This window comes from Amblyomma maculatum, chromosome 6, assembly GCF_055883805.1.
Source record: "Amblyomma maculatum isolate TAMU_Amacu chromosome 6, ASM5588380v1, whole genome shotgun sequence".
Classification (NCBI taxonomy): Eukaryota; Metazoa; Arthropoda; class Arachnida; order Ixodida; family Ixodidae; genus Amblyomma; species Amblyomma maculatum.
The window spans coordinates 26,971,772-26,984,336 of NC_139349.1; the positions used below are offsets into that span (position 1 = coordinate 26,971,772).

Here is a 12,565-nt window from a genome sequence, read left to right on the forward strand (position 1 = left end):
CGGGGCAGTGCAGTCCTGCAGGAAGGCATGGAATTAACAGGGCAGGTACTATAAATGAATTGTCATTGGGCCTCTGAAAAGCTGTGCTAGTATTTGTAACATGTGTGAAAGCTACATTGAGATATATTTACAGAAAAGCCTCACTTCTATAGCGCCTAAGCCAAACAATATGAACTAGATTTAATTCCCGAGCCTTGTGTAGTCAAGCTTGCTGTTTTAATATGTGGTCTTTTCACGTTTATTGCAGCAATATTCCAAACGTTTTCGGTAGCCAAGTCCAGAGACTTCGGCTTCAGAACATGCTAGAAAAGAGCCCAGAGGGAAGTAACAGCAAAATCTTTACTGATACGTTCAGGCCTTGAACCGTAACTAAGGAAAATAAAGCTGACGCATTCTAACAGCCATCCGGTCATTTGCCTAACAACTACGGAGCTCCTGGTGCGAACAAACCTCAGGAGAATCGAGCTCCCTTAAGGCAAAAACATTCGCCGAAAACCACTGTGTGAGTTATGCAAATGAGCTGGCAGGTTCATTTGCATTTTCGCCACGGTTTCGGCTAAATGACTACACATTTGGTTGCCGGTATTGATCCCAGTGGCCGTAATTTTGCGAACTTTTACTCGATAAAACATTAGCTCAAATTTACCAGAGTGGAAGAGCAGCGACGGGTATCAACGAACGGCTGCGCCTAGTTACTCTGTGCTGGCTGCGCTCTAAACAGAGTTCTAATTTAGGAAGAGTATATGTATGCTGTGCCAAAGGGAGTACTGGAACCATGTAACTTATTTCCCACCAGTTCTCACACTGTCTGTTGGGCTGAAAGGGCGGGGTAAAGAAAAGCAATATTTTACGACCGATAGTTTTAATAGACATACTTTAAGGCTACAAGCATTCAATAAAGTTAATTTGAAGTCTCTTAAAATTCTCTCATGATGTCTGCAATGATGCGTGCCAGGTATCTATTTTTACAGAAACAGTTGATGTATGATTACTTTAGCTATAAAGTGTTGATATATATATATTCTATATATAAAATATGTCAAGAAATGAGCTTCTTTCTAAAGCAAAACCATGCATACGGTGTGCCCAAGCTAGCGGCGCGTTTCCTGCAAGCGTACCGCAGCCCGCCGGTCACCTTTGGCGTGGCGACCAGCCGGGCGCACGAACACGTACCAGCGCTCATTTGTGCGCTGAGTGCCACCTCGCACCAGAATGGATGGATGGATGCATGGATGGAATATAGGAGCGTACCCTTTAAAACGGGGTGGTAGTAGATGCTATCATGGTCATTTTTCTACCTATATTTTCATTATTGTTTTAAATTGGTTAACTATACCATCATTGTATTTATTAAATTTTTGTCTCTACATTACTACATCATGCCACTTATGCCACTTTTCTGCTTTTAAGGCACCAATCTTCCAGTCGTTTTTTCTAGCTTCTACCGCAGGTTTATTAACCCGGCCACTGGTATCTCTAAACCCCAGAGCTTTAGGAACAGTGACTGCGCCTGCATCGACTCCCGGATGGACCATTACATTCGAGTATAATATGGTAAATTGTTTCACTGGAGTTACTACATACAGAACATGCGTCATCTGCATTGTTAAATCTCTTTTTGCGCGCTGCGCGTTCTAATGCACCCTGATCTAGCTTCAAAAAATAGGGCACTGCCTCTTGAGTTCTCAGTGAAAGCTTCCTTCCTGATTTGCCTTTTCCACTTTCGTTATAATTCCACACTCTGTTTCTTTTTCATCTTTTTCATTTTTAGCATCTTCACTGCACGAAAAAAACAGATAACTAAGTCTCATTAAAATATTCGGGGGACACTTCAGCTCTGCCATTAAGGTATGACGCGATAGCGTTTCCCACACACGATATGTTTTTTCACCTTTTATTATAAAATATTTTATACCACGATACTTCTCATTACCGAACATTGAATTTTCATTCTGAGTACGTTGGTTCTTCTACACGTAATTTTAATTATTTTTCAATTCTTTTAGCTTATTCATTCATCACTTACGCACTCTAACTTTTTTATTTAGTGTCATAAAGTATTGCTGCTTGATTCTGAGCATTTTGCAACCTTTGAGTCCCATTTTTCATCATTTTCATGTTTTACGTTTATTTCATTATTTATTATATTATTTGCAGTAATTTCATTAATCCGGCGGTCATAACATATTTCACACCAATCAATCATAAATCTTGAGAACCACTTATTACATTGCTACAAATTTTTAATGCAGCTCTCGATTATTTCCGACATGCGGGGACAACTAGAATGAGGACGGCTTTTCGACCAAACGAGCTGTATAGGCTATTGCTTACAACAAATGCGTATGTCATTTCTCTCGACGAGCATCCGTTATCTGTATTCGCCTTTTTTCGCGCGCTATAGAACCCAAAAGCGCTGAACTGGACAAGTCTCAGGCCTGTGCAACACTGGGGCTCGAGTACTTGCACGAGAATTGTCTTATTGCTAACTATCATGCCCAAAATACGTTTCTTAAAGCCAACAACTGTATCATGTTTCAGAACGTGACGAAAGATACCTATTCAGGAACCGTTATCCTTTTATAATTAACCTAAATTCTTAGCTTTCTTGGTCCAACTGGCTAAATGTACGAAGCTTAGGTGCTCACAGTTATATGATATCGACTAGTGCTAATAGGATAGAATTGCTAGATTAGTGTATGAGTGCAAACATCTTCAAATTTACAAACACCCTCACAGACAGTCTAAAAAAGACTTAAGCAATGCATTTGAAAGCATGTTGGATACTTTCCCCTAATCCTGTAAGCGCACCGTGAACCTCAAGAATCGAAAGCTGATTACATGAAAGGCGAAATCTCGTATTCGCGCCTCTCTGCTGCATAGAAAGCTTTTTCCCCCGCGCTGGGAAGTGCCTGGAAGCTCCTTCGCTCCAGACGCGAAAACTAGCCTCCAGGATTTCGTTTTCCTGGCCACTGCAAAGAGCCTTCGTACGTGCCTAGCAACCTTGGAGCGAGCGCAAGTCTGGCAAAATCAGGTTTGCCGAGATTCTCCCAGTTATTCAATAAGGGTGACCTGGAACCGCATTCGTAAAAGTGCGAAATAAATACATTCGCCCATTTCAGTGCGGCTCTAGGTCGAAAGAGCAAGTCTTAAAAGTGCACTGTGCTTTTACCACGTAGTCTTAAAGGCCATTTTCATGGCCGGAGAAGCAATATGAAATAAGAAATAAACGGAAACAAAGAACAATCTATGCTGTCAAAATTTCACCTCTCATGTAAAACCATATAGCATTCAATGATTATTTAACTTGAATGATTTCGAACAATTTAGGCATAGCGCACTTACTGGACCGGGATTGTTCTTATAGATTTAATTTATATTCTTCGATTATACGCACATTGCAGCCTGCGACTGAGGAGTTCTTACTGTTACCAAACAGCAAAAAATAATGACCAAGTTCTGCATCACAAACATTATTGCCGTGTGTATTTTTTATATTAAAATAATGTAATCTGCATGTAATCATACAAAACTCTTCAACTTGAAAGCCCTGCTTCGTAAAGCACGGTGCTGAGACGCATGCTCTCGCCGGTCGACTTATAACTCAAAAATTCGTATATAAATTCCTGCTTATTCCGGGTCTAAAAAAAAAGCGATTTTAAGAATAGAATATCGGACATAACTGAATGCAAAGTATCTATTCGATGCTCGCGGCAGGACAATGCTTTCGTTGCAAAAAAAGGGGTCCGTGCTTTTACCCGGTCATGCAAAACATAATTTGGTGTAGATAGGGCGAGGCGAAACGACAAAAGAGCTCTGAGTGGTGCAAAAGATATCTCTCTCCGCGTCGTCGCAACTGACGCCAAAAATCCCAGCTCACGAGGTACCTCTTCCGCCCCGATCCTAGTAAAGCTCCGTTCCCTCTTCCATGTACATCAGGATGCCTCGTGCAGCTGGCCGACAGCGCGACCTCACAAAAGCAGCACTCCTACTGCAATCCCCTGGTGCATTGATTTAGCCACTCTTATATGTATCGCGCCGCAATAAGCTATTAGAAGGGTACCTCAGCTAATCTGACGAAATGGTAGGCAGGCGTTGTCAGTTTTGTTAGTTTTGTTTTGTCAAGATGGCACCACTTACCACCGGTTCTACCACTGCTTGCACGATAACGCAAATCGTCATCCGTGCTTTATTGTACAAGGAAATATGCAAAAATTGCGAATATTTTTATTTATTTGGAAAACCCTTAACTATTTAGGAAAAGCTAAACGTGGTGACATATACGAGTGGAATGTTATCAGTAAGATTTCATTAGCTCCTAAAGGAAGAAGAAAAGGGAAGAGAGGAAGAAGAAAGAATGCTACATGCCCATGTCCTTCCGCACCAGATTAAGAGAATGGCGGCCAAGCACGACGTAAAGCTCCTGTTCTCCGCTGCCCCAAAAAAAAAAGAAAAAAAAAAAGGAAAATTGGCGCGGCAGCTAAAGAAGGCGTGAGGGGCACAGAAGAAGCGCACATATCCAACGAAAACTACGAAAATATACGTGTTTCTTGCAAGCTCAGCATTGCTGGCCAAATCCCATTGTTCTGTCCTTTACCTACGTAGGCCAGACAGGCCTCATGAAGCACACTAATTATTTTAAAGAAAGAGAGACACTGACGTAGCGAAGCATTCAACCACGTACGAATGGACTCCGTTTTTAGGTGACACCTAAAGTGCTGTTTGGTGATTCAGGTCGGCACACCAGTGAAGTAACTGAACCTTTTTATATTATCAGGTAAAGTAGTGCGCGCGTAATTATGCCATTTGTGACGTAACATGCATAGTAGAGATTGGATAGCTGTTACCCATGAAAACACGTGCTTTTGAAGCGGTTTTACTTTCTAAGCTGTCTTTTGTGCGTATGCGCGCTGTTTTTTTTTTGTATGTGTGCAAGTGACATGCATGCTTCCAATAATAATTAGTTGCAAGATCAGTGCCTGTCCGTGTTCATCGTTCATTTTTCTAAAAATGGCAGGAGATGCCAGTCAACAAGAGAAAAATAGAAATATGTATTGAAGAGTTGAAGGCTGAAAAATCTCCTGGTGCTAACGGCTTAGGTGCTGACTTCTGTAAGCGTTTCAAAAGAAAAATCACTGAGGTTCGTCATTGCGTCTTTACCGAAATTTATGACAGAAAGAAAATGCCATCGCCTTTTAGAACAGCCCATGTGGTTTTAATACCTAAAAGCGAGGACGAGGCTAAATTGCTGTCGGTTGGGGCTTATTACCCGATAAACCTCACAAGTGTTCATTATAAACCGCTTATGAAGATTCTTTCCAGAAGAGTGCAAAATGCTAGAAAAGACCTTGTAGGGCCACATCAAACGTGCGGCATTAAACTCCGCGCCATCGAAAGAAAAGTGCACATTACAAGAACGGCTCTTGAATGGTGTAACGCCTTTGTATAACGAGTTGCTATGATGCAGCTTGATCTTGCGAAGGCTTTGGATAGAGTGTCGCAAGAAATTCTATTCACAGTATTAGAGCATTTGATATCACAAGGTGTGTGGATAGCGTACGAAAGCCGTGTTGCACGTATCATTGTGAATAAGCAGTTATCAAATTGTGTGCCTGTATGTTATTCAGTCCGGCAAGGTTTTCCGCTCTCACCTTCGCTTTTTGCTATTTATTTTGAGCCGTTTCTGCAATCATTGATACATAAGGATCGTGTCTGCGGTTTACCTCTCCGGTCTAAACATTTAAAAGTACTTGCTTCCGCGGACGATATCGCCATGTTTTGCGCACATCGGGAAAGCGTTAACAAATTCGTTTAAGTTGCGGGTGACTACTGCAAAACGACTGCTCGAAATTATTTGGGAGAAGGGTATTAGTTATTGGCACGGTGACTAGGATAATACACAGGTAATTTTTGTTAATAACCAGAGGACGACTGTTCCCACGAAGTACTGGGGTGTACCCTAAAAGTACTATATAAGAGCAGCAGAGAGTTGCAGAACAACACACGACAAAAGACTAAGCCAAGACTGGCTAAGTGGAAAGGGCGTGACATCTCAGTGTTCGCCCGTGCAAGTGTGTGCAATGTGTTTTTGGTCAACAAAATTGGTATTTCCTGCATTCTTTATGCATCTCCCGTTCGAACGTGCAGAAACTGCACGACTATTGGGAATGTTTATTTGGAGCTCAAACAGGGAGCGAACTAGCCACTTTAATTTGTTTCTCTCCATAAATAGGAATGACCTCGGTCTTTCGAAGTTGTTTCTGAGACAAGTTGGGTCCCGATTTTCGTTTTTGTTTCGCCATCAAGAAGACCCGTTGGACATGCGCTTAGGAAATATCATACCGGACTTTTCTGTGTCTTTACCCGGCCAAAAATCGCGCTGTCACTGGATTTTTACGGCAAGTTGTTTTTGCCTTACAAATATTGCGTCCACATTTTTCAGCGGAGTATCTTAGCACTGTACCCAGGAAAAAAACTGTACAAGGACTTGCTCAATCCCTCTGCACTCGTACCCCTATATCAATCTATATATGTGGAGGCCAAGAACATGATGTCCCAACGAGAGTTGGGAAGGTGCCGGTTAAGCAGACCGTCAAAATATTTTTAAAGCTTCATTTTGGTACTCTTCCCTTCAAGACATGGCTAAATGATAGTGGTATAGTTTTACCTTGGACCCTCAACTGCACAATCAGTAAAAAATCAGGGACTATCAATTACGTTTTTGTAGACTGCTCGGATCCTGGCTTTCGCTGAGATATATTACAAAGAAACTTAACGAAATAACTACCCAATAATTCTAACGAAATCCGGTTTCTACCCGCGCCTAGTAACGAAGTCCTGTACAACATAACCATGGAGCTGGGCCTCCACATCATTTCGAAAATGAGGATGGCATTTTGCCACGTAGAAGAAGATGTTCGATGTGTCAGGGACAGCTTCATTGAAAGTGAAACACTTCTCAGTGGATAAATGTGGTCGGTTGATTGATCCAACATGAAAACGTTTTACTATATAGATTTAGCCAATGGTAGGCTAGCAAGTTTTATGCCTGTATGTACTTTGTTGACGGGCAATAAAGGAAAAAAATCGCGGGCGTGGGGCAGTTGGTTCAAGCACTCGGTTTGGAAGTTGAGGGATGGAGGCTCGATTCCTGGTGGATTTTGATTTAATTTTTCTAATGACGTCATTATGACGTTATTGGAACAACAGCTATAATGTTACCGGACAAACGAACGCCGACGCTATGAGCCAATTAAGACTTTCGCTCTAAAAACTGTCTGGATACATGAACGTTATCGGAGGCTACAGTGTCGTCCTCGCAGTCGAAGAAGCAGCCGCGTTGTTTTACGGGAAGGGGGGCCCCGCGCCGAGTAAATAGAGAGGTAACTTAAGTATGTTTTTCAAATGCAGTGAGATTTTTAACCGAAAGACTCAAAGCCCGGCACGTAATCTGGTACATGGTTAATAAGCCATTTATTCTTTAATCTCAGAACGCCGCTGCTTTCGTCGAAAGGTATTGAAATTTGGTTATGTATTACAAAGGGACGCACTTTTTCACTTTCCGAAAATGCGGCGCGCATCAGTCATGCAGTAAAGAGGATCTTGTCCGTTATGGAGACTAAAGAGGTTATTTATGCTCAAAAATACTCATTAGCGCAGTTCATGCGGTGTAATGAAGCTGAAGCCGAGAAAGGCAAGAAGTAGCACATGAAATGACTATATATAGAGTCATCATTCACTACATTTATAAATAAAGCTACAACAAAACAGCCTGCGCACCTTGTGTGCAGTAAAATATTAAATATCTGAGAAATGGTTGGAAAGAGATAGAACCGCGTATATTAGGCAGAAGTGAAAACTCCACTTATTCAGGGAAGTAACAAAAGGCAGGTTTCCTTTTTTTTTTTTTTTTCACAATCCACAATCTGGTTAAGAAGACATGCGACTAGAGGAATCCCAGAAGCATACTGACGTTTGCGTAATTCTTTATGTCAGCGGATAGTTGTGAGCTCTCCAAGACAAAAATTCACAGCTTGGGGTGGTAACATGCACACGTTATATATGCAGACAAGGCGATATGCGGTTGTGCAAAGATGAGAAGAGGGGCGAGTTATACATCCGAAGGTCTGAATGCGTTGCTCAACTCAAGACTTTATTATAATCACATGAGGTTTCTGCGCTACACTATGTTCATCTTAGCGACATGACCATCCTAATCAAACGCGCGATTTGGTTTTTGAACTAGAACAATGACCTTTTACCTATACCACGAGGACATGTTAATATCGTCTATTTCTTGATATGAAGCGTGAGCAGCTGCTCAAGTCTTAATTCAGTCCTATCTCATGATTTCGTATTATTTACCGCCATATATTTCCAGCTTAAATGCTACGTTTACTTCCAAGCCAGTAAAGGTCGACATAGCCAGCTGAGGGTGGTTAAAGCGTGCTCTTGCACGCTAACGTCTTTCATCGATAACTATAAAGTTGTGCCTTACTTTCATATAGTAATGAGTCCCAAGCCAAAGAAAACGACTATAACTGAAAATATTTCTGAAGCGAGTCCACATATTTGTATGTTTTCATATATCTCTTTGTCCCAGTGAGCGCACCTGCACCTGCATTATGATTTTTTTTATTTTTCAATATTCCGTTTCGGTCACGGCCGCCCTTAGCGTGAGGAACTTCCAATTACTGGACGGCTTTTCCGGAAGCGCTCCATCGCTAAATTCACTTCACTACGCTGACTGTGTGAAAAGAGCGATGTGTCATTTCAGGCTTGCTCGTCGAAATTATTCACAAAAGCGCACTAATCTTGCGTTGAAGAAAGAAAAAAAAAACAGTTTCTAAAACTACGAACCCTGTTTTTTTGGTTAAAAATGCTACCATATAAGACACAGCTGAATTGTTGGAGCGAAGAAAACGCGAAACGCAATATGACAGCAGCCCAGCCTGCCAGCGTAATCAGGGAGGCTTTGTAGCCCCCCAAAAGACATGATTGAAAAAAGATGTCAATGGATTGAAGTAGGCCGCAAAAATTCTCAGCAAGTCCAGACGAAGCTGGGGGCTGCACTGCGGAAAAGTGGAAACAGATTGAGCCCTCTCATGGATGCCTTCATAGAGCTAGTGCGCTCCCGGACATCATAATGTATAGCTCACACCCTTGAGGACGCTAATGAGCGCACTGTCCTGGTTGATTAATTAAGGCATAATCATTTTATGTTTTTACGATGTACATTCGGCAGACATGGTCAGATGTCATAAGTGTGCAGAATGGCTCGATAACGAGAAATGCGGATGAAGTAATTTTAGAAACGCGGAATTCATTTTATACGTAACTGAGCCCATTTCACGGCCTTGATTGGACTTTCTACTGCACTTATTGCGCAGTAGACAATTTTCGCAGTTTTACTTGTAGAGTTTGCAGCCTCTATAAGCCTAGAAGACACCCCCTACCTTAAAATGAACAAATCTCCTGATTCTCCTGCTAATTGGTGCTTGTTGGTAACTTGGAATGTTCACAATGTTCTGTGCACTGCTGATCGACGCCTTCACATCATGCAAGGAACACTTTAAAAACTGTTGAGGATAAATCTGCGTTTTTTTTCTAGAATTCGAAAAAGAAAATACAACAAGCTAGTGCCTTACGTGCTCTTGGCTGAGGATTTGTGGCGGTAGGACGTTATCCTTTGGTGCACGAAGCCTAAAACCTCACTGTTATCAACATAAACCATCCAGTAAAACATGTAGTTCTGCTATAGTTTAGCTGAAACACCGAAGCGTGTAAATGTCTGAAACCATTCTAATCCCAAATTCTTTTTCAGTAGAGTTTGCGCATTTTATACAAGTCAACCCGTTTTGAGATGTGATGAGCGACAATAAGCAGGTAGTGTTTCAACTTACAGAGTCTGTCCTGAAAATAATAAGACTAGCCATGATGTTTGTTTCTCGCGTATGAGTGAGATTCGAAAACCGATTATGGGGAATGTAGGGGACCCTTCAGCTCCCCACTGTGGAGAGTACAGTTCGCTTCGAACAGGCGAAGCGAGTGGACGGGCCTAAGAGTGTACCAATGCTTGTTGCCTTCGTCGAGAAAACTGGCGAGAACGTCGTAAAAACGATACGCGATGAATTTTACAATGAACTAGAAATCGCCTGCTGAGCCACTCTTCATAATAAAAACGATGACCCGATGAGCTGACTCCGACTGATTAAATGTCAATATCATTTATAGATAGCCGTAAAGATGTCCAGCCCAACAATGATAAGGGAGGCCGTCGACGACGGCTACCGACGCCAATAACATATGGATCACTTTTTTATTGAAAACTTATTTGTGCTTAAGAGTCCGGATGAATGCAGAAAAGTTAGATATTTTACAATGAGGAGAACACCTAAATGCAGGTCTGAGATCATTAAATCGCACATACAATTATTATCGGCGTCTGTCGCCACGAGAGTCCCGACCGTTGTTGAGCGGGGCCTCATGGCGGCTGTCCGTAAATGTTTTGTGCCATTTAAGCAATCGTAACTAGAATATTGCCGCATTGCATTGATCATATCGAGTGCTTCGGTATGCAAAGAAGCCGGTTCATTGCCAAATTTCGAAGCCTATTGTTGTTTTGATGTTCACTCCACATTCATTACGCAGCTAAGAAAGGAGTACACGTTCAAGCTCTTCCGCTCGCTTCGCCTGTTCGAAGCCGACTGAAATCGCCATATCTCGAAGTTTACAGGTCCCCCACCATCCCTAGAAATTCTTTCAATCGCATTTATTCGCGAAAACACTACGGCTTTTCTCATTACTTTCAGGACAGACACTGTAGCTGCTCTGTGTGTCACACGCCCATCACATCGCAGGCCGCAGTTTCCCAAGTGTATTTACTCTGCATGGGTCAAGTAAGGCCCGCCTGCTTCCTTTCCTTCTGATTGGCTCTCTTACGAATAACACCAATTCAAAAGTGCTCTGGGATATTGTTTCCCACGTGTGGGAACACCGCAATGTGAAGCAACTGGTCAATTTTTCTGTCGTCGCTATATGGTGCATCGTCGGGGCATCATGCGCTGTGAACATTCTCTATAATGGTCATGCACACGCTTACAAAGCAATGAATTTAAAGGCACACTTACTATTGGTCGGATCAGCAGCGGTATATACTAGTATAAAACGCCACCGCCTGCTTTTGTGTCGCAATGATAGTTGCCATTATAGGCGGTGTGCTCCCGGCAGGTTGACTTTGTCGACGTATTGGCGTATCAGGTTGCACTGGTCATCACTGGGCTGAGTCCGAGTAGCCGCTGACAGTAGAATAGCGTGTCTCAGGCATCTGCGGACACTGCCGCAACCACTATCTCCACTATGGACTCCCCATCACCGTCCATTAGAGCCCTGGCAGTCTACTTTGTTGAGGGTCCCTTTCTTGCAGTTCACTCTCTAATTACGATTTGGATCGCGACCACTAAGTAACTAGAAACTGGACTTGAGATTGCACCTTTGGTCTCTATAACAGTCCGTGTTTAGTCCTGAATTCTAAATCCACAGTTCTGAATCCAAAGCCCAATTCAAATTTGCGTGAATTTTTTTTTTGAAACAATGTTTTTGTTTTCTTTAAACCACAAACCTTTTTTCCGGGGCCATGACAGGTGGCCTAGAAACGGTGAGAAAGCCTGAATGTACCTTGCACAAACAAGTCACTGTCACCGCCACTTGCTTGAAAATGCACTGTGAAGGGCAGGTTAAAGTAATGAGTCTGCGCCTGTTCAGGGCCAGCGCGCTGCCTTGCTTTCTCATGAACCTGCCTGTCTAGGTTGAAGACGTTTGGGATGGAGTCTCATGTTTGCAACCCAGGATGCCCGAAACCGGCTACAGTCTCCGAACATGTGTGGTGGTGGGGTGCTTAATTGTCGCGGGAAATTCCTATTTGTAGTAAGGAAATGAAGATATTAGGTTCTTTATAAAACCAACCTAACATTCCTGAGGTTGATGGCAGAGGCTACGCTCTCCATTTTTTGCAAAGCATGCGTTAAATGGATTTCGTAATTCTTTAGTACTTTCGTGCAGAGCACCAAAGAACCCCAGTGAGCCACCACCCTGCGCAAGTTTGCTCACGAAGCAAAATGTTCATTTCTGAAAAGATTGAGCTAAATTACCGCATCTCAAGGCCAATAATATATTTGCGAGTGATCAGAGACGGTAAGCGCATGCTGTCTTCCGAATGTAACTGTTTCTTGTCGCAGTGTGCCGAAAACAGCTGCTGCAGTGAAGAGCATTATCACTTCCTAACAGAAACAAGTACATTACAGAAAGAAATATGTTGGGCGTGTTGGTTTATTGTCGCATAGAAAACATAGCGCCAAACACAGCAGAGGACTAGGCGAGGACAGAACAAACGCTATTACCAATAACCGTTCACTGCGGTTTAGGAGCATATATATCCTCTTCTGCTTTGCAAGGGGCAAGGAGCAGAATGAAGGTACAACATTAGCACATGCCAACCAGACCAAGAAATCCAGCTCAGCTTTTGGCAAAATCACAGATAGTTTTCTGACGCATTCATCCCCTCACC

The 12,565-nt window shown here is 42.5% G+C and overlaps 1 long non-coding RNA gene across 1 annotated transcript in view; it reads right to left on the reverse strand.

The window, feature by feature from the left end:
- LOC146185297 (uncharacterized) overlaps positions 1–12,565 on the reverse strand; it is a 601,519-nt gene that overhangs the window by 391,164 nt on the left and 197,790 nt on the right. The window lies entirely within an intron of this gene.